The 20089-nt window shown below is 43.4% G+C and overlaps 2 long non-coding RNA genes across 4 annotated transcripts in view; both read left to right on the top strand.

Moving 5' to 3' along the window:
• The window catches only part of LOC109280289 (uncharacterized), a 141651-nt gene extending 127522 nt beyond the window's left edge, over positions 1–14129 (top strand). For 2 of the 3 annotated variants that reach the window (XR_002086550.2, XR_009459063.1), the window contains exons 2-5: positions 5398–5612; positions 9697–9903; positions 11845–11905; positions 13476–14129. This is a non-coding gene — a long non-coding RNA (uncharacterized LOC109280289). The remainder of the gene's footprint in view (positions 1–5397; positions 5613–9696; positions 9904–11844; positions 11906–13475) is intronic. The other variant, XR_009459064.1, reaches the window with a different exon arrangement.
• Position 14130: 1 nt separating this feature from the next.
• Positions 14131–16834, top strand: LOC109280288 (uncharacterized). Its single transcript, XR_002086549.2, has 3 exons — positions 14131–14728; positions 14827–15003; positions 15254–16834. It is a non-coding gene; the product is annotated as an uncharacterized LOC109280288 (long non-coding RNA).
• Positions 16835–20089: the final 3255 nt, after the last annotated feature.

The following is a 20089-nucleotide window of genomic DNA, read 5'->3' as shown; positions in this document are numbered from 1 at the left end:
AGTTTTTCTGGCCGGGACGGCACTGGGTCACTGCAGAGGTCCTGAGCCTCCCCTTGCAGTTTGCCTGAGCAGCCAGGTCTTGGCATTCCATCTTCAGGCCCTGCAGTGACTACAATATGGAGTCAGCAGCCACGTGGCATGGGGCCACCTGGGGCGTGCTTTCCTCTGCCACTTCTGGGGGCTCCAATATGACTGGCAGCTCCTCAGCCTGTGGGACTTTTCCTTGCAGGACCTGCAAGGGCTTCCAGATTTCTACCAGGACCTCCTCTGGGCCTGGAGGCTGGTCTCCACCTCCAGATCTTCTGCAACAGTCACCCAGGGTGCCAACCTGCTCGTCAAACCCCTCCTCTGGAACACCCAACTGGAGGTGCCAATGGCAGAGTGCCCCGGTTGCAACAGAGGTTGATTCTGGCTGGTGTCACCCATATTGGAGACCTCCTGGGCTACAATAGGCAGGAGTGGGTGGACCTTGCTGCGCTGGCCCAGTGCATGGGTCTACCCATGACACATGCAACCTGCCATCTGATTCAGGAGGTGAAAAATGCCCTACCTCCCAATGCCCTTGCCTTTGTTGACTAGGTCCTGTGTGATGGCAGTTCCTGCCCCCTGCATATCCTCCAGCCCACTGGAATTTGTTGTGGGGCCGGCGCCTTGCCCGGCTTCATGGCACTCCCCACTGCACCACCTGAGATAGCTGGAGGACATCAAACTGATCCGCTTTTCCACCGTCCATCACCGCCACCCTTACATGCTTGTGTGCCATGCTTTCCATTGTGCCGCCCTTGTGTCCTGGCCAGACACCAAGTGGCGGGACCTGCTCAGCGAGGGCGTGGGTGGGGCACCCCAGTGGCTGAGTCTGTACTCTACCCTCATCCCACAAGCCACTGGGGACCTCAGCTGGTGTCTCCTTCATAGAACTGTCGCCACAGGTATGTATGTAGCAAGCTTCATGGACATCCCGGTCTCCTGCCCCTTCTGTGGGCAGAAGGAGACCCTGGCGCACATGAACCTCAAGTGCGCCAGGCTGCAGCCCCTCCACCTCCACCTCCAGAGCCTCCTTTTGAGGTTCTGGCTGAATTTCACCCTCCACCTTTTTGTTTTTGGTCACCCCATCTGTGGCCCACCACGTCCTGGGGCCTCTTGGTCAACCTCCTTTTAGCCTGGCCAAGTGAACCCTGTACTTGACCAGGAAGGAGGCTCTGGCTAGGAAAGTGCCTAGAGACCGCAGGTCCACTTTCCTCTCCCTTGTCCGTGCATGTTTCTGGTCAGAGCACCAGTAGGTGGCATCCACTGGCTCCTTGGATGCCTTTGAGGACTGGTGGGTGTGGCCCAGAGGGCTCTACTCAGTGTCCCCCTCAGGCACACTTATTTTCATATTTTGACCCACACAACAATCCTATCCTGTTTTTTTCATTAGTGGTCCCAAGTATTTTCTTGTAATGTTCACCCACTGGCTCCCATACAATAAGGGCTACTCATTAGCCAGGTTGGCCTTAGGGCCCATGCTATTTTGAATGTTACAAATAGGAGTTTTGGGGCCCAGCCAGTTGGTACCTGGGGACACTACCTCTTGTGCCAGCTGGACTGCTGAAGCAGCCCTGAGAGTTCCCTGCACCCTTTACCCACTGCAGCAGTCTGGCAGTGGGGCCTGCTGACATCTGCCCCTCTGGGCCAGTAGGCTTTGGCTGAAGGGTTGGTCTTTGTGTGGCACTGCTGCTGTGTGTGCCCCTGCCTGGCCATTTGGGCAGCTATCACCTGGAAGACTTTCCCAGTGTGGTGACCTTCTCTGAATTGTCAAAGCATGTCCTCTTGGCACCAAGTGGCCAGGAGGTCAGCCACCTCCATCTGGGTGCAAGGGGCCAGTTCTGAGCAGGCAGGGTCCTGTCACTGGCCTCCCTCCCTGATAAAATTATCCCAAAATCACTAAATCACTATGTAAAATACCCTGAAATCCATGTTCCTCCACAATTAAAACAAAAGACCACTATATCTGTGTGTGTATGTATGTATGTATGTATATATATAGAGAGAGAGAGAGAGAGAGCAATGTTTTATTGATATATCTACAGTGATAAAGCAATTTGGAAGCCTACCAGTGTCTCTATCATCATAATAAAATGAATATATGTTTCAGCCCCGCCTTATAACAAGGGCCACAGCCCCCCACAACAGTGACCAAATGGCCCCTGCAGGGGCTACTACACCCACCCCCTGCAGGGCCCACGTGCCCCACCCCCACTTTTGCTCCCCCAGCGCCCTGGATTGCTGCCCCATCTGGCCCCATCCCCTGCCAGCTCCTGCAGCCCCCCTGATGGCTGCCCCACCCAGCCCCACCCTGCCTCCATTCCCCCAGCCCCCCACAATGGCTGCCCCCCCATCCCAGCCTCTGGCACTTAAAAAAAAAAAAAATGAAGGAAAAAAAGCCTCTAGACAACGTAGGAGCAGGTGCAGTGGGGCCTTGGCAGATTCCCCCCCATATAGCACAGGGCAACAGGGCCTGGGCTAGGACCACTGGGGCTGTTACCTGGCCCCACACTTTGCAGGGGGGTCCCAGTGACCCAAACAGGCAGCTGATAGTGCCAGTGAATGCTGGGGGGGTATTTTTTTTTTTAATTGTGCGGATGCTTGGGTAAGGGGAACAGTGATCAGGGGGCTCAGGGAGTTGGGGTGATGGGGCTGGGCAGGGCAGTGATGGGGGGGCTCAGGGGGCAGGCAGGGGTGGGTCCAGGCATGGCAGGGATCGGGGGAGCTCAGGGGGGTGGGGTGGGGTGATCGGGCTAGGCAGGGCAGGGATCAGGGGGCTGGAGGAGTGGGCAGAGCTGGCAGGTGTCCCACCTATGGTCCCCTCCCCCCTCCCCCAGCCCTCCTTCCCCCCTACTTACCAGCACTGGAGCCCAGGTCGAGCTCCCTGCAGCTGGCATGCTGCCTGCCTTGCACGGGCAGGCAGCATGCTTCAGCACCAGGGTGAGGGCCAGCCATAGAGATGCTTTGGCTGCTATCAGAGCATCTCTGTGGAGGACGCAGCCTCCATTTGCCTCAGGACATGGTCCAGGACCATACCTTGCACCACTTTCTTTCACTCCAGTTTGTTTTGACCCCTGGAACATTTTCCCATTCCTGCATGTGCCTCTTGTAGAGTCTCAAAGGGGTCTGAGATACTGCAAGAGGCATGTGTAGGCTCATCTGGATGTACCCCATGAGTCAGGATTGTGACACATTCCCCCTAGAAATGTAATTCTGGGCTGCATCAAGTGACATATTAGGTGTAAACACAGGAGTATTTACATATTTATTTTGCATGACAGTAGTTAGGCCTCATCAGGACTACTGAGTGCAGTTCTGGGCTCAACATTTTAAGAAGGATGTGGAGAAGGTGGAGAGGGTCCTGAGTTGATAAAGAGGTTAGAAGGAAAACCATATAAGGAGAGGTTGAAGGAGCTATGTTTAATTTGGAGAATAGGAGATGAAGAGGGGACATGATAGCAGTTTTTAAATATTTGAAAGGCTGCCACAAAGAAGAAGGGGAACAACTTGTTCTTCCTTGCTACAGAGGGCAGGACATGAACTAATTATTTTAAACTGCAACAAAGTAGATTGAGATTAGATCTCAGGAAAAACGTTTTTACTCAGTGTACTAAGGCAGGCAAATCGACTCCACATGGAAGTTCCTTCACTGGAAGTTTTTAAGAGGAGCTTGGATAATCATTTGGCAGATTTAGGAGCAGCTTTTCAGCTTTTGTACTGGAGGGTCCACCAGATGACCCTTGTGATCTCTTCCAGTTCCTATGCTTCTAAATGCTTTTAGGTAGAATGCTCTAAAACCTACAAGAGGAAACCCTTGATTAGAGCTAGGCAGTCTGGGTGTAGTTCCTGGCTCTCCCATATATTTTCTATATGACAGTTGGCCAAGTCACTCTCTCTCTGCCTCATTTTCCCAGCTGTGAAATAGGGATGGTACCATAATATTTCCCTTTTTTGTTCTTTGGCTTGCCTATTTAAACTAGAACTTCTTGGAGTCTATGACTGCCTTGCAATGTTTAGGTATAGGATGGAATGGGGCTTCTTTGTGACCCAACTGAGGTGCAGTCCCTTCTTCTGTCTTAAGTAGGAAGGTTTAGTTCCTCTTCCCTGTCACTGCCTCCTGGTGTTTTCCTTTGAAAACTCAGAGCATCACTTCCCTGAGGCCAGTATTTTAACAAAAAGTTCCCTCAAGTTAGCTGTCAAATCCATATTTAGGCATCTAACTACAGTTTCTTACTTTTAAAAGAGCTAGGTGGCTGGTAGACCTTAATGGGGGTTGAAATCTTTGAAACATTTCCCATTGTACTTGGGTATCTAAATTAGGAATGAGATGTCTAAGGTACTTTCTTTTCTTTTACATTGTGGCCTGAATCTTCTGTGTAGGCAACATATGTTCTAAAAATTATCTTTCCTAATGTCACTCGTATATTAGAATGGTTTACTCACAGGCTGTAAAGGAGCCTGCAAAACAAGTTTATTATGTGAGCTGTATGTAAACTTGGCTAGTTATGAATTCTTCACACTTGTAGAGTACAGTATGTGTTGTTAAAATATCTCTATGAAAATCTTCAGTTTATTAAATTGACAAATGGTAGGAAACATTCATACCTCAGAAGCCATGATATCATTTAATTTTACAATAACTGCCAGTGTCTCACATTTCTTAATGGTAAGGTAACTAAAGCTGTACATGTGTCATTGCAGGCAATGTATCAAACTTGGTCATCATTTATTATTTGCTTCTCAGTTTAAAGTAGAGACCTCAGCTACATTTAGGTGTAAAACAGAAAGCTTAATGTGTTTATTTCTACTTATAAAAAACCCCAAACTATTAGTTATAAACTGTGCCCCATTGGCTATACAAACTAGTGGACCACAAGTGGGCTGTTACACTAGGGAGTTTGATTTTATTTGACTTGACCTAAGTTTGGGATGCTGTTTCCTCCTATTATTTTTGACATCTGCTGAAGAGGTAATTTACTTTCAAATATTAAATATATCAATATGATTCATAATAGTATTAATATATACTATAAATATAGTATGTTAATTATGAACCCCACCCACATGCATTACTTATTTAATGAATTCATATTGCTGTAATCTGAGGTCTTACTTTTCATATTGTGAATTTGAATAAATTGATCTCAGTTTGTGCATACAAACAAATAAATGATGCAATAAGGTTGAGGTATAGTGATAAATGTTAGGTACAGTGAAAAGTGATAAACATAAATTGTTGAAATGTCTTCCACAGTTCTTTTATAAAGAATATATGCAAAGGATGGAGAAGTATCCCTGTATGAGCGTGAAATGTCCTCTTTATCTAATCTCTTGAAGCATAAATGACATAGAAAAATATTTGGATTATTTCAGATCAAAGACAAGTCAAGGAAAAAATAACATCCCAGAGGACTCAGGGTGTAACCTAGTGAATCCAACAGCAACACGAGCATATGTGAAAAGCAGAGCTAATATCAAAGCTAACAAGTTGGCAGATGGACTTGCCAAGGAGCTAGATGGTGCCACTTGGAAAATATCTTCCACTGCTTAGCTCTATTTTAGTGTGCAAAAAAAGAAGAGAAGGTGCAGTAAGTAATGTACATTGCAAGTTTGTTTTTTTTCTAAAAGCAGAAATAATATAAAGAAAGTAATCATACAAGTTTTGGCTGAAAGTATGCATTCAAACTCACCCTGTGAATAAATATTTTCTTTAACTTTTTTATTTTCACTGATATACCTATATAAAATGAGTAAAAAGTAAAGACAATTTTTCATTACTTTATGATTATGCCACTTTGCACTTGTTGGTTTAAAAAATCCAGAATCTTACAACCTAATTTTATTCACATATCATTTGTGATCTGGGTGTTTTCTCATGGCACTACCTGGTAGGTACTCAAAGACAGAAGAGGGAAAATTAAAATAGTTGTGTGCTGTCATTTCAGTTGTTGAAAATATCTTGTTTCTTGTAAATATTCGATCCTGTAATTTGTTTATAAAAACTTGGATCATATGTGGATGCTGGGAATGTTTTATTGCCCACCAAGGAGCACTTGTGGCTATGTTTTGGTAGCCAGGTTTGCGGTTCTGGAAACATACAGGGACTTTGGGATGCCATTTAATGCAATAATATTATTGTATCATATTAGAAAAGAAATACAATAGGCTGCAAATGTGAAACAAATTAAACCCCATAAAAATTAGGTGATAATTATTAGTGGTAAAATGGCAACTTTGGGATTTATAATGTAAACAATTGGCAAGCTCCTCAACTGGTTAAATTCATTAACGTACAGCAACTAAGAATGTGTGTGACATACATATGGTGCAATATAACAATTAATGACTTTGGATGCAACACGAATTCTGGAATCCCTCTTTGATTAGCCTATTAGTTTCCTAGCTTTCAGTTATTTGGGAATGCTGTATGCAGACCACCTATTCCAGATCAAACATACAATGTGCACACACACATACTCATATACTCTGCAATGGGAAAAAGACAGACATCTGGTCTTTTGCCACTCTAGTTTTCAAATTGGATTTTCAACTCTGCACATCTGGTAAAAAAAGAGCCATATTTTCATTGGATTTGACAATCATGGAACGAGTTTAAAAAAAAATCTGGCTTTCAACTCAAAAAATTGTGTGTGACCAATTATACTGTTAATAAAGTATGTCTTGCTCATCAAAACTCTAATCCAGCAAATTTCTAAACACAAGAATACTGAAGCTCATTTAGGATCATTGTGTGTGTGTCCTAGCAGTATATAAGTGTGTGTGTCCTAACAGTGTGTGTGTGTGTGTACACACACACACACACACACACACACACAACTAATAGTATACACACACACACACACACACACAGAATTACTCATGGACATAAACATTTTCAAGATCGTGGCATTAGTAGTTAATGTAGCATAATTGTGGAAGAAGATCGTACTTTTTATGAATAAGGGAGGCAGATTTTGATGGCTTCATTTATTTTTTTTGGCTCATCGTATTTGTAGCTATTTTCTAAGTGTGGCCATGACCAACTTTAGTCACATGGGGTGCCTCTACATGAACAGCGAGGCTGCTCCAATGCGCTGTAATTACAGTGCAATGGATCAGGCTCAATTAATCGAGTTTGCTAGAGTGTGGTAATTACTGTGCTCCAGCAGACTCCAGCGTCTTGTGTATCAGCATCTCTGCGCTTAAAAATAGTGGCAGGGACACTCTAACTAAAGCTCTTTCATTTTTAAGAGTGGGGACATTGATACATGAGACTCTGTGGGTGCTTTAATTAGAGCAGCTCTCAGAGCTGCTCTAATTAAAGCGCCCTCCTCCCCCCACTCCCAGAGCAGGTGTATAAATGCCCATGTTGTCTAATTTCATACTCTACACAAAGAAGTTGTTAGTATGTTCCCCAAGTGTCTTTCAATACTTTTTTGGAAAAAAGTGCTCATAACATTTTTGAGAAATTATACATCCTTAGTAATAGTTCCATACTTAAGAACCCCAATTTTGCAACCATTCATGAATATTTTGATCTGGTCTCTTCTCTTCTACTCTGTTCTTGTACTGCTTTCTTTACAATAGTATGTGAGCACTTTTTCAGTAACACAGAAGGCTGACCTCTATCATGAGTGGTTCATTCTTCCCCCATCCTGTCACAAGGGGGATAATCGTTCAATGGATTTTACTTTGCATGTAAAGTGTCCCTGACCTTGTAGCTGTTCACCTTATTGTAGGAATGGATGCAAATAAAGAATTAACGGCTACGTCTACACTTCATTCCTGGCACTCAAGATGAGGACTGTTCTTTAGAATACCCTCCTGCTTGTATATTCCCAATAAAAAATACATCTGTGAAGTTGTTCTAGTGTTGTCTCATGACACAGTGTAGATATGCTCTTAGATGTCATAGTGGTGGATCTAAACACTACAGCACTATAAACTTATATTGCTGTTATTATTTTTTTTGGATTAATTATATGCATGCTATGCTATAGGCTTATATTGGCACCAAAAAGTCATGTATAGAACTCTTGTGGTCCTTTATCCTTGTGGGAGTTTACTTCACAGCCTTGGAGACAACTCTGTCTCTTGGACAAAGTAGCATAACTTGCGGGGAGGCACCCCTCATAGTTGGCGGGTGCACCAGATTCATGGGCCCTGGGGAGCCTGTGCCACAGGGGTTGCTGAAACCACTGTACAGGGATTTTGCACAGCAAACCCTGAGGCCTTGCTTGGTCAGCTGCTACAGACATGGTACAGTGGCCCTGTGCCTAGGAGCAGTAGCTGAGATCTCCAGGTGAGGTTAGACTTGGTCCAAACTCTTATGCACATAGGCATAAAGTTGCTCATATACATTTAGGAGTTTGCAGATATAAATTGAATTCTAGTCATAATCTGTTTCAAATTCTCAAAAATTAGAGAACTGAAAAATAAAAACAATTGATCAGCTTCAATTTTTTCTCTCTCGTATTATTATTTTCAAAACAAACAGGACATTTGAGAGCAACACAGTTTTGAAAACTGGGATTTTTTCATTTTTAGAAAAAAAACCTCTCCAAACATATTTCAGAACAGCATCTTGGAAAAAAAATGAGAAGTCCTTTTTCTCATTGTCCAACAGGAAGTACTAAAGCACAATGCCATAGCAATGTCACTGTATGGCAATGTGTAGATACATCCAAGGAACATCATATTTTTTCACAATTTTGGCTGATAGCTTTTAGAGTTCACAGAGACTTGTCTTCAGAAACCCTATGCTTACTATATAGATGAATGTCTCCATTAAAATCGTGGATATAAGTAGAGAGTGCGGACAGAAGTGCAGCTCCCCTCTGTAGCTAAGAATGCTTTTCAGGAAGCGTTTTGAATTGCAAAAATCCCCTGGAACAAACAGAAGTTCACTGTTGGTTTCAGGAGGGAGAGGAATCTAGCTGCTGGCGGCCAGCCTGCAGCTGGTTTCCCCTAGCAATGGCCCATCTTTCCTGCAAGGCGGCAACATTTTTAGAATGGGAGGGGGAAAGGGAGCAGAGGGAGCTCTTTTAGGGGTTCCCTTCCTGGCCCTGGAGGGTGGGGTGGGTGAATTGTAGCCCCCCCACCTCAGGGGTGGGGCTCTAATAATCTCACCCTACCCTCCAGTGGAGGCTGAAAAAACTGCAGATGGATCTCTCTCTACTTCCTTTCCTCCCTCTCATTCTGCAAATAACTTGAGGCTGGCAGGCAGGCAGGCAGGCAGGCAGAAGTTACAGAAAAGGCTGTTTTGAAACATCTTCATCTGACCCCTTATGCAATGAAGGCTCAGATTTTCACTAAACCAGCTGTTTTTAAAGTTGTCTGTAGCCACGCACTTGTGTTTGGACACAGCTATAAACTATGTTCTGTTGCCAGACTGGGTAAAAATTGTCACTTCTGTCTGCGCCTTTAGGTACTTGCTTAAATACCTGTCTAAATTACATCAAAGAGTCTGGCACAACTAATATTTAAATTATGGGGAATCTTAATATTAAAATAATCAGAACTGAGTTGTGTCATCATCACTTAGCGTGATCATAATATATCACACAATATATAACAGATATTTAAACAATAACTTGTACTTGGTTCTGCTTGTGCTCTGAATATTTTCCTGTGTTTAATACGTAATAATTCCATTTCTCTTTGGAATTGCAGGGTGTATTTTACAATATTGCATTTGAATATTCAGTGGCACCCTGGGAGGTTACTAAGTGCCAGAGAACTTACACAGAGGATGCTAAGAACTGGAGAATCTTACCTTCCTCTACACAGGCTACTGCAGTTGCTGCCATGATACAGGCCCCTCAGGGGCCACCATTCTGGTACCCCCTCTAAATTGGTGCCCAGATTTGTTCACCTACGGTAAGTACAAGCATTTGGGTATGTTGAGGGGGGTTAGATTGGGTTCAAAATGGCCACCTAATCTAAGGTAAGTCAGGATAGGGGTGGGGGTTAGCAGCCTGGGAGGGCATTGGTGGTCCATCAAGGGATGGGGAGTGGGCAGGCATGACCTACAGGATTGACTGTGGGGACAGGTGGGATCTACAGGACATTTCTGAAATCTGAGAGGGTTTGGCAGGATAAGGGTCTCACAGGGTCTTCTGGGGGAGGGAAGTCTTATGGGAGGAACCAGAGGCTATTTCTGGCCCACTGACCCCCCTCATAAACCAAGACCCTGGGACTCCCACCCCTTCTCCCACCAGGACTTACCTGCTCGGCTTCAGCAATTGCAAATGCCACTCCATCTTCACCCAGCACAGCATGCAAGATGAAGGTTGGGGGGGTAGAGGGGGGCTGGCTGGTCTGAGTGGTGGGGAAAGAGGCTGTAGGCTAAAAATAGCTTGGTGTAATGTAGGAGGGTGTGAAAAGCACAGCCTTGGGGCTGGGGTGAGTGGCTGGGCCTCCTCAGGCCCTGAGCTGCACAGGCAATTGTATCAAAGTTCCATGCATAGGTCTAACCTAGATTGATTAAGTTTGAGTGTACATCAACCCAGGTCCACATTAGACTGGATTCTGTCATTTTTAGACTGGTTTGCCTTCATGGAATGTCTGTACAGTTATGGTTTTAGATTAGGGATGTGAATATTGTTTAAAAATATTCATTTAACTTCCTCTAATTTTATTGGTTAAACAATTAACTGATAACACAGAAGCTCAGACACAGCTGCTGCTGGGTTCTGCTCCCAGCTCCCTGGGCCCTCTGACTGGGGAGGTAGTAGAGAGCCCAGGCAAACAACACAGCCCATGTGGAGCCCTGTGCTGTGAGGAAGGAAGCACCTGTGAATGAGCAGCTATGTCTTAAATTGATGAGTCATTAGGCTATGGGTACTATTTCTCCTTGTCCCTTCCCACCTCATCCCCTCCCTCCTGCTTCTGATTCCTGCTGGGGCACTGAGTGCTTCCTTTCCCATCTTCCATGCCAGACTGTGCCTGTCCCAAGCTAAATGATTATTGGTAAGCTAACTAGTTATCACTGCACTTATTGGTTTAACGATTAATCATTTAACCTTTAACATCCCTAGTTTGGATTGATTTCCAATCACTGAGACTGGATATGAGCATAAGGCCCACATTCAGGGTGAAGTAAGTTACATTGGGTGGCCATTTTGAACCTGATCTAACCTCCTCCTAGTCCCCCTGAATGTCTGTACTTAGGTACGCTACTGTAAACATTCATCATTGCATTTTTCTTTTGATGAGAAAATGATTTGAAAGTGAAAAAATTAAAAGATACTTTATAGGTTGGCATTATAGGGGCACCTGGGACTCCCCTTGCATGTGAGTTTGGCAGCTGCTGGGCTGAAAAGTTATATTTCTGTGTTCTTTCTCTGGCCTCATGATTTTGAATTTTTTCTGCAAAGGGGCACAGTTTCAAAAGGAGTAAGAGACAGTTCCCCCTCCTTTGAATAGCCTGATGACTGGGTCTGTCTCCTGGTAGATGGATGATATGGAGATGAACCCCCTTACACTGAGGAGGAAAGCCAAGCCTTACATTTCCTAGGGTAGTGCTCTAATCACTAGGTTATTGTATAAAAGCCCATCACCACTGTCTTACGAGGAAGTGGCCACTGATACTTTTGTGAGGGGGACCAAATCTGTCAGCTTGTGCTAGGCATACAGAAGAATGTCTTCTAGTTTCTTAAATAATTTAGGGAAAGGCATACAAGCATCCTAAATGATTTTACAATGTGGACAGAGGTGCTGTGCTCTTCAGATTGGGACAGCTCTGGGCAAGTACAGAAACAGAATCACAGATGTACGGCAAAATGTCAAGTTAACTGAGGAGGTGTCTACTGATTTCAGATGCATCCAGAATTAGGCAGTAGCTGAGCCACATGGTTTTGGACTGCAATTCTGGGCTTAGGTACGTAAATCCTTTACTGGATTTAGCTTTTAGTTAAGAAAAAATATTTTGTGACAAAGCAAAATTTGCATGAGAAGACAGATTTACTGTATGAAGTTAAGATTAACCAGTGTATGGGCATATTAGAAATATTACATAAATATTATACTCATTTATCTTACTGTGCTAAGGCAAAGCAGTTACATGCTTTTAAAAAGACATTTGGGGTAGAAGTCTTGTGCTATGGCAAGTTGTGTATACCCTGAATGAAAATATGGAACTGTGTATTTCCTCAGGTAGGATATAATCCTGCACTGACTAAAGTCAACAGAAGTGTTTCATTCAGTGGTAGTGAAGCTGATTTTCTATAGCAGATAGACAGGTCATGATTATAAAGGGAATTCATTTTTCAGACTGTAGTCTAAGCACAAAGTAGGTGAATATAGAAGAAAGATAAAGTGATGGAGGAAAATGTACTTGGAAATGTACAAGGAGGAAGACCAAAAAGAGCTATTATAGGTGTATGTGCTGGTCCAGGCACAAATATTGGGATGACTTGGGCAACTGTAAGCATAGAATTTAAGGCTGAATTCAAGCAGTGTATGCTGTTCCAGGTGGCTGCTTTCAATGGCAGTGGGAATAAACCTCGGTCATATAATGTAATTACTATGAGATCTCTTACCGTTGAATGCACTATATATGTTTAGATCCTGTGTCATGTTAAACAAGATGTGATTTTTGTGTATGTCATATTGCCAGTGTAAATGGGAAAGGAAAGATAAATTGTATTATATGTTTGTCTCACCCTGATGTATGTGTCTACCCAGTTTCAATTTGAGTCCTGCTTCCTACTCTTGTAGGAGAGGTCTGTTTCTTTTTTCTGTTGCTTATTCCCTGCTATTCCATTAGTGGCATCTACTAATCTGTTCATGGCAAAATACTATTAATCTGTATTGTCTGTAGTTGGCCAAAATGACAAAAATTGTCCACTTTTATATAGAATCCATTTTTGCAATTTCGTCAATATGCTATGTATCGTTTACTGCAAATGGGATCAAGAGAGATTTTAAAGATGGTTGATATCAGCTTCCACCAAAAGCCAAGCTGATCTTTAACAATTGTTTCTGTAAGGTTTGATTATCCACTGTCTTGAGTCGTGTTATAGTAGGGTTGGAATACTGTTGTTGCCAGGATGGTCCAAGAAATGTCCTTGAGGCCAGGGTTTTTTGTGATATCTTTTATTGGGCTAACTGTAGTTGAGAGAACTGTTGGAAAAGCTTTTGTGAATCAAGTACCCAGAATGTGTCCTGTTATTTACTTGAAGTCAATTGGAGTTTTTACATTGACTTTAATAAGGCCAGTATGTCATTCTGATGTTCTAATTTTTTACTCACTTTGTGTTACTTGGCCTGTTTTCCTGTCACTCAGACTAGCGTAAATCACTATGTTGAATCCAACATATTTTATATTGACATAAAACCAAATTGGGAGAATCAAGTACATTACAAACTGTACAAAGTAAGGGGGGATAGGCTATTGTTGATGTTTTCTTTTGCACAGCTTCTCTCTCATTTCTTATCTGTACCCTCAGGCACAGGCATAGTCTTTCTGTAGTATAACACGACCCCATTATGGAATGGTTCCATAATCAAGATATGAGACGAAATGCTGTATTAAAAGACTGAGGTGCCTTTTTAAATACTAGGGGTAAGTTGCATGAGCAAAACTATTATTATAAAATGGTATTCTAAAAAAATATAAATGTTCTTTCCTTTTATCCTATTTATCTTCATTACTGACAAGCACTGTAATTTTTTTTTTGTGGAATATGTAGTCAGTTTAATATAGTACCCAATAAAATCTTACATCCATATGTTACTTTATAACATATGAGATCTATAAAATACTTCCTTTATAATTTTCTTTTCAAAATAGATGTCATTTTATCTGTCTTCCTAAACACATACTTCTCTTCAAGTGTCTCTCTGCTGATATAATGGCTTCTACTTCTTACATTAAGCATGATCTTGCCATGGGACCTAGACAGAAAGCCACGGACTGACTATTTTGCAAACCTTTTTGGGAAACAAAAGCAGACTGTGTATTTTCTGAGATAACACTAATGCAGACAGAAGAAAATATGGATTCTTACACTACACCAGTAAGACCCTTCTTTCCTGCTTTACCACCAAGGATTGCCAGATGTCTGCTGATGAAATGGTACCATAGTGACAGTTCCTGGTGGGGTGGGGGGGGGGGGGGAGGAAGGGAGGAGATTATTAAGGAGAGTAACCCCTTAGGCCAATGGTTGTCTTAGATGCCTGAACCTGTGTAAGAGATCTGCCCAAGCATGCAGCAGGCTGGTGAGCCTGATGCCCAGAATCTCACAACAGACATGGAGGATTAGAGACAAGAGGGGTGCCACATTCTGGACCCTGAGTGGAGAGATGTCTACAAGGGAGTGGAGACACTGGTGAGAGGATTGAACCATGGATATGGGACTCTTACAGGGGTTGGTGAGCAGTGGTGGGGGTAGGAAATAACAATGAGGTAATAAGCTAACAACTTGCCCCCATAGCTGTAGCCAATCAGAATGGATTTCAGGGGTGTTGGACCTCTCTACAAGCAGTGCTGAACCAACTGAAGCAAGTATAGGGATGGGACCTAGACTGATAGTCTCAGTCACATTGGTGGGGTCTCAGAAATGTCATGAATGAGATTCAGGTTGATTGAGACAAATTCCTGGGTTCTGAAAACAGGCCCTGTGACCATAAGAAAACCCCATCAACCTGTGTCAGAGCTGTCAGCGGTGAGCATGGAAGTGCTGGACAATCCTGGCCTAAGGTAACTAATATAGATTATTTGGGGGAGGGAGGAGAGGAGGGAGGCATGGATTTCTATTGTAACTGCAGGGGAGTGTACTAATTACAGTCTCTTTGCAGGTAGGTGATACCTTTATAAAGAGCTTTCAAAAACTGCACATCAGTAGACCTGTGAGAACTAAGGTCTTTTGACTGAACTGGTTTTGTTCATATCTGAAAAAGAGGAGTTCAAGACAAGGCTGAAGATTACACTTCCTTGCTTCCATGGATTGCTGTCTTCATAATTTCCAGACTGCTGTAAATATTGTATTTCACTACCTGATTACTAAAACTTGTTTTACCATGTTTTAAATTTGTTGTCAAGAATTTGAATCTCCTATACATATGTTAGTCAGTGGATGGGGGCATTTCAATTAGCAGCCATGTCTACACATGTCATTATACTCCTGCGGAAGAAGGGAGTTTTGGAGGGGTGGACTAACTTTCTGAAGCAGCCAAAAGGCAGAATAAAAATCTGAACATTACCAGGTGACCCCTTGCCTTTCAGATGAGGACATTTGCACCCTGCACAAGCCAGCGAGAAGATGTTTTAAAAGGAGCAAGGCTGTTATTTCAGATGTGGATGCACAATTGCAGTTAGTTTTGGTGGATATGTAACAGTTCTCCAAAAACAACAGTGGATTTAAGTACATCTTAACAGTGATAGACATAGTATCAAAGCATGCCTAGGCCATGGGCCTAAAAGACAGGTCAGCAGGTGAAATATGCCAGGTCTTTAAAACCACTTTAATGGAGGGCCATGTACCTCAAGAATTACAGACTAATCAGGGAAAATAATTTTAAAATAAACCTTAATTCAAACTGTAAAAGCAGTATAATATCCACCATTTTGTTATGAATGATGAAGTTGTGGTGGTAGAGCACTTTAACAGAACATTAAAATCAAAGATGTGGAGGTATTTTACAGCCTGCAACACCTTTTGCCATATTGATGCACTTCCAGAGTTTATAAAGAGCTATAGCTAGAGCTTTCACAGAACTAAGTGCCAGACCTGTTGACTAGCACTCCATAAGCTCTCCACAGGTGTGGAAAAGAGTATGTAGCAAAACCCCCAGTTTTTCTTCTTTTTTTTTCTTTTAAAATGAATTCCCTCCCCTTCCCCAACCATTTCTGACTTTTTCTCTCCCTCTCTATTCCCTATAGATAAGTATAAGTGAGCTAAGACAGGATAAGCTTCAGCATTTTATTTTGGTAGCAAGCTGTATTTGTTTTGTTTTTTCTCCTTCTTTACATTGTATAATTATTATGTTTTATATTGATTTTTACTGTTCTATATTACTATTTTACTGCTACTATATGATTTAGGCCTACATATGTCAGTTAGCATAAGTCATGTCAAGTTTCCATTTTGTTTGTCAAGTCTCCATCTTTTCCCCATGCCTTGTTGTGTAACCCATGGCTCATACCTACCCCTCCTATGTAACTTGGTTCCTGAATGAATGGGGATGAATCAAGTTGCTTGAGAGACAATGGCAGTAGGTCTAAAAATAGCTCCCTCTGAATGACCGAACCATCAAAACCAATACCAGGACCAACGACCCAGCCCTTGGAACCTCCCTCAGCATTCAAGAAACTAAAGATGAGGCAACCCACCATTGTGCCAGGCTGCACATGATCAGTAAGAACACTTGGAGCCCTCTGGGACAGGACTGACCTTCCCTGGACAGGCACTCCCCATATGAGATCTGAGGTAGTTTGCCCCATAAAAGGGGTAGTGAAGACTGACTCCTTGGGATGCCCTCCCCATCTGGACCAGCACCACGCCACACCACCTATCCACCCAGAGGCCCTGCCAGCGACCCCGCTCTGGGCAACACCTACTGGACAAGGACCCCTTTCAAGCCTGGATAGGTAGCTATCACCCCCACCCCCTCTTCAACCAAGGACTTGGACTCTGTTTCTCTTCCCTACCTGGACTCCAACCCTTCCACTGAGTCTCTTTTTCCTGCCGCCATTGTGAGTGCTTGTGTGTGTGTGAACCAATAACTTCATGGGGCTGTGTAGTGTGTTGTCTGTTCAATAAAACTGTTATTTGGACCCCTGAGTTGGGTTTTGCTATGGTTTGGCCCTGCTCCAATCTCTGCTTCTCACCCCTCTAACTTCTGTATCACTTCTCCCTCTCCTGCTTCTGGCTCACTGCCACCTCCAACACCTGTCCTGAGCTCCTCTTTGCCTGCAAACCCCCTGTTTCTTTGCCACTGTCTTATCTCCACTGCCTTTTCCCCTGAGCTCCCAGATTTCTGCCTCAGTTTCCAGCCCCAATCTCTCACTTGTCTGCCTCAGTTTTCAGCCCCAAGCTTCCAGGTTTCTGCCTCTCTGTCTCTTCTGGCTGTCTCTTCCTTGCCACCGGGCTTTTCCCCCTTGCACCAGTGATCTGTGTATGTGTACTGAGTGTGCAGGTATGGACAACTGATTTTTGTCTAACTTTTGGAGTGTATAGTGTATGTGCTTGAATTGGTGATAGGTATGCATGTGCCTAGGCTGGTTTGGATGTGTATGTGCCTGAGTTGGTAGTGTGTGTGTGTATGCACCTAATTGATTTGTGTGTTTGTATATGTGTAATTGTCACACCCTCCTGTCTAACAGCACAATATTGAGATCCTGAGAGTTGGCCTGACCCCTCAGGGCAACAAGTATTTAGGGACTATTTTAAAGTAAAAGAAACAGCTCCCCTTATTAGAAAAGGAGACCATGTGAGGGTGTCTAGAGCAAAATGGAATTTGAAAAAGGTTATGAACAAACATTCACTGATTACATTTGCATAGTGGATAAAGTTGTCAGATGGGTACAGACCTCCATATACTATTTACAAGATTATGAAGATGAACCTATTGTGAGTTATTTTTACCCTGAAGAATTACAGATCGTGAATCCCAAACAGGATAGAATATACAGGATTGAAAAAGTTCTAGCTACAAAAGAAAAGTGGAGAAAGAAGCAGTTACTGGTGAAATGGTTGGAGTGGCCAGCCAGGTACATTTAACAGTTGGATAGGAGCTTCCCAAGTCTAACATTTAGGTGTAAAAGAAAATTATTACCTCTGCTGGAATGACAAGATGAATGATGGTGGCTTTTACATCACTTTGCCCAGAAATGCCTGCACTGAGATTTTCCTGCAGAAAAGCAGCTCAAACTTCACAATTCATCTGGTTAAACTTCAGGATCTCCTGGGGAGCTGGAAGGTAGGATTAGCAGAAATACAATACCCACACAGCTGAAACAGCAACAACGAAGTTGCCCCTTTCAAAATCATTTTTGGGGTTGCATCTTGCATTTGTAGGTATTATTTATCCACCACAAAGTTGCTCAATCATATAAATAATATTATTAGTAGTTACCCTACCCTGCCTGAATTAGTTGTGATCTATGATCACTTGAGTAGAAAAGTGAGACTCTAAGCCCATGATAGCTTTTCTGCTTTTTCTACCAATGTTGAGCTAGCCAATATTTTGGGGTTGCTGCCAGGGTCCACCGTTAAAAAAAATCCTCTTTACTGCCAACTTTACCAGAGATTTCAGTTCATTATATCACTACATGGACATTGTAGAACACCAGCCTGTAAGGGACTTTTCAGTGCCCTTATTATGCTGTGTTCCTATCCATGGAAGAAATGATGAATTAGTTACCATCATATATGAGAAGCCAGCATCACATTGACACAATAAGCGTTGAAATAAAGATGGACCAGAACAGATGCATCTCATTTTGCTTTGGCAAAGTGCTCATTAAATTTCACCTGCACTTAACATTAAGTTTCACCTGGGGTTTTAAAGTTAAGTAAAAGCACAACGGTGACCATAAAAAATTATGGGGACTCTACCTCATACAGAAATGATTACAAAGTCTAAGCAGGGCATGCTCTCCCTAGGTATCAGGGGGTGCTCATGATGTACAGAGCTGACATATTCTGCAGCCTCTTTAGAAAAGCCATCCAATTTTTGAAAAGGGGACAGGAGATTATTTAATCCCATGTGGAAAACGTGGCTCAAAACATAGCCAAAGACGTGGCTGGCTACATCTCCCAAGCTGTTCTGGATAAGGTAAGAAGTTAGTGAAGTAGGTTGAGTCCTGCCTCAAGTATATTGAAAGAAGGAGCCTTAAAAGAAAGAAAGAGATGCCCACAACATACAGGACCATTCTAGTCCCATAACGGAAGAAGGTAAAATGATGAGTCAGCCATACACAAAAGGCTGAGATGCAGCAGCCTGGGAGAAAGATAGGGCACTGTCCTGGAGGAAAAAGAAATATATTTTAACTGCCACGGCTTTTGTTTACTAGAGGTCTGAAGATGACCAAATGCAAACTGGATTTGTTTCAAATAGTCCTTACACAGATCAGCAACAAGAAAAGTCTGCATGTTGAGATCCACCCACAACCAGCCATTACAGAGTCTGCTCCTGTTTTTATCTCTGGGAATGGCGTAGACTGCATGGATTTGAACAACTCACTGCTGTACCTTTGTCACAAGATTGTAAAAGGTGACAGAACTGATCTTGATGCTGGGACTAGTGTGGGTCTGGTGAATTACCCCTTGTCCTCTATTTGCAGCCAGCTGGATGTCACTCTAGGAGAAGTCCCTCCCACTAACCCCTGACCTTTGCCACCAGAAGTCCCTCACCTTGCCCCTGGAAGTACTCCTTTCAGCAAATACTCCTTTCAGGGGTTTTGCCATTGGAACCAGAAAAATACCAAATTATATTCTAAAAAGTGAACATCTAAAACATTTATTAATTTGATTTAAAAAAATATTTTTGCCCTGGTTTACATCTGTTTGTGTAGCGTACTTAGAGGTGATTGCACAATAGCATAAAATAAAGTCTTACACTTGTATATTGTGGTGGGTTGGGTATAAGTTTGTGGGGGTGTGTGGGTATGTCGGATGAGGGTGCATATGGGTGTATGTTGATATGTAGGGTGTGGGAGGGTATGGGGTTTGTGGGGGTCTGTGTGTGGCAGGGAGGGTGGCTGGGTTGTGGGGGTCTGCATGTATGGCAGTGCAAGAGGGAGTATGGGTGCATGTGTATGGTGGGGGGGGTGTAGGACTCACCCTAAAAACACACACACGGACTCTGCCCCTGCCTGAGCATGTGCACACCCTCCATACCGACAGAGCCCTACGCTCCCCAGTCTGGCCATGCAGCCAGGAGCCATGTGGTACTGGAGCAAGGTGTGGGCAGGAAGCAGGGAAATGGGTTAGGGTGGGCAGGGCTGGGCTGGGCTCCTGTCTCCTGCTGCAGGCTCCCTCTAGGTCCTACTGCCCCTGGCTCCTGTCATCTTTGACAGGCAGCCAGGAGCAGATAAATATTTTTCTAAATTTTTTAG

This window comes from Alligator mississippiensis, chromosome 1 (genome assembly GCF_030867095.1).
Source record: "Alligator mississippiensis isolate rAllMis1 chromosome 1, rAllMis1, whole genome shotgun sequence".
Classification (NCBI taxonomy): Eukaryota; Metazoa; Chordata; order Crocodylia; family Alligatoridae; genus Alligator; species Alligator mississippiensis.
Note: the sequence above shows the minus strand (reverse complement) of the source record. Positions and strands in the feature narration are given on the sequence as shown.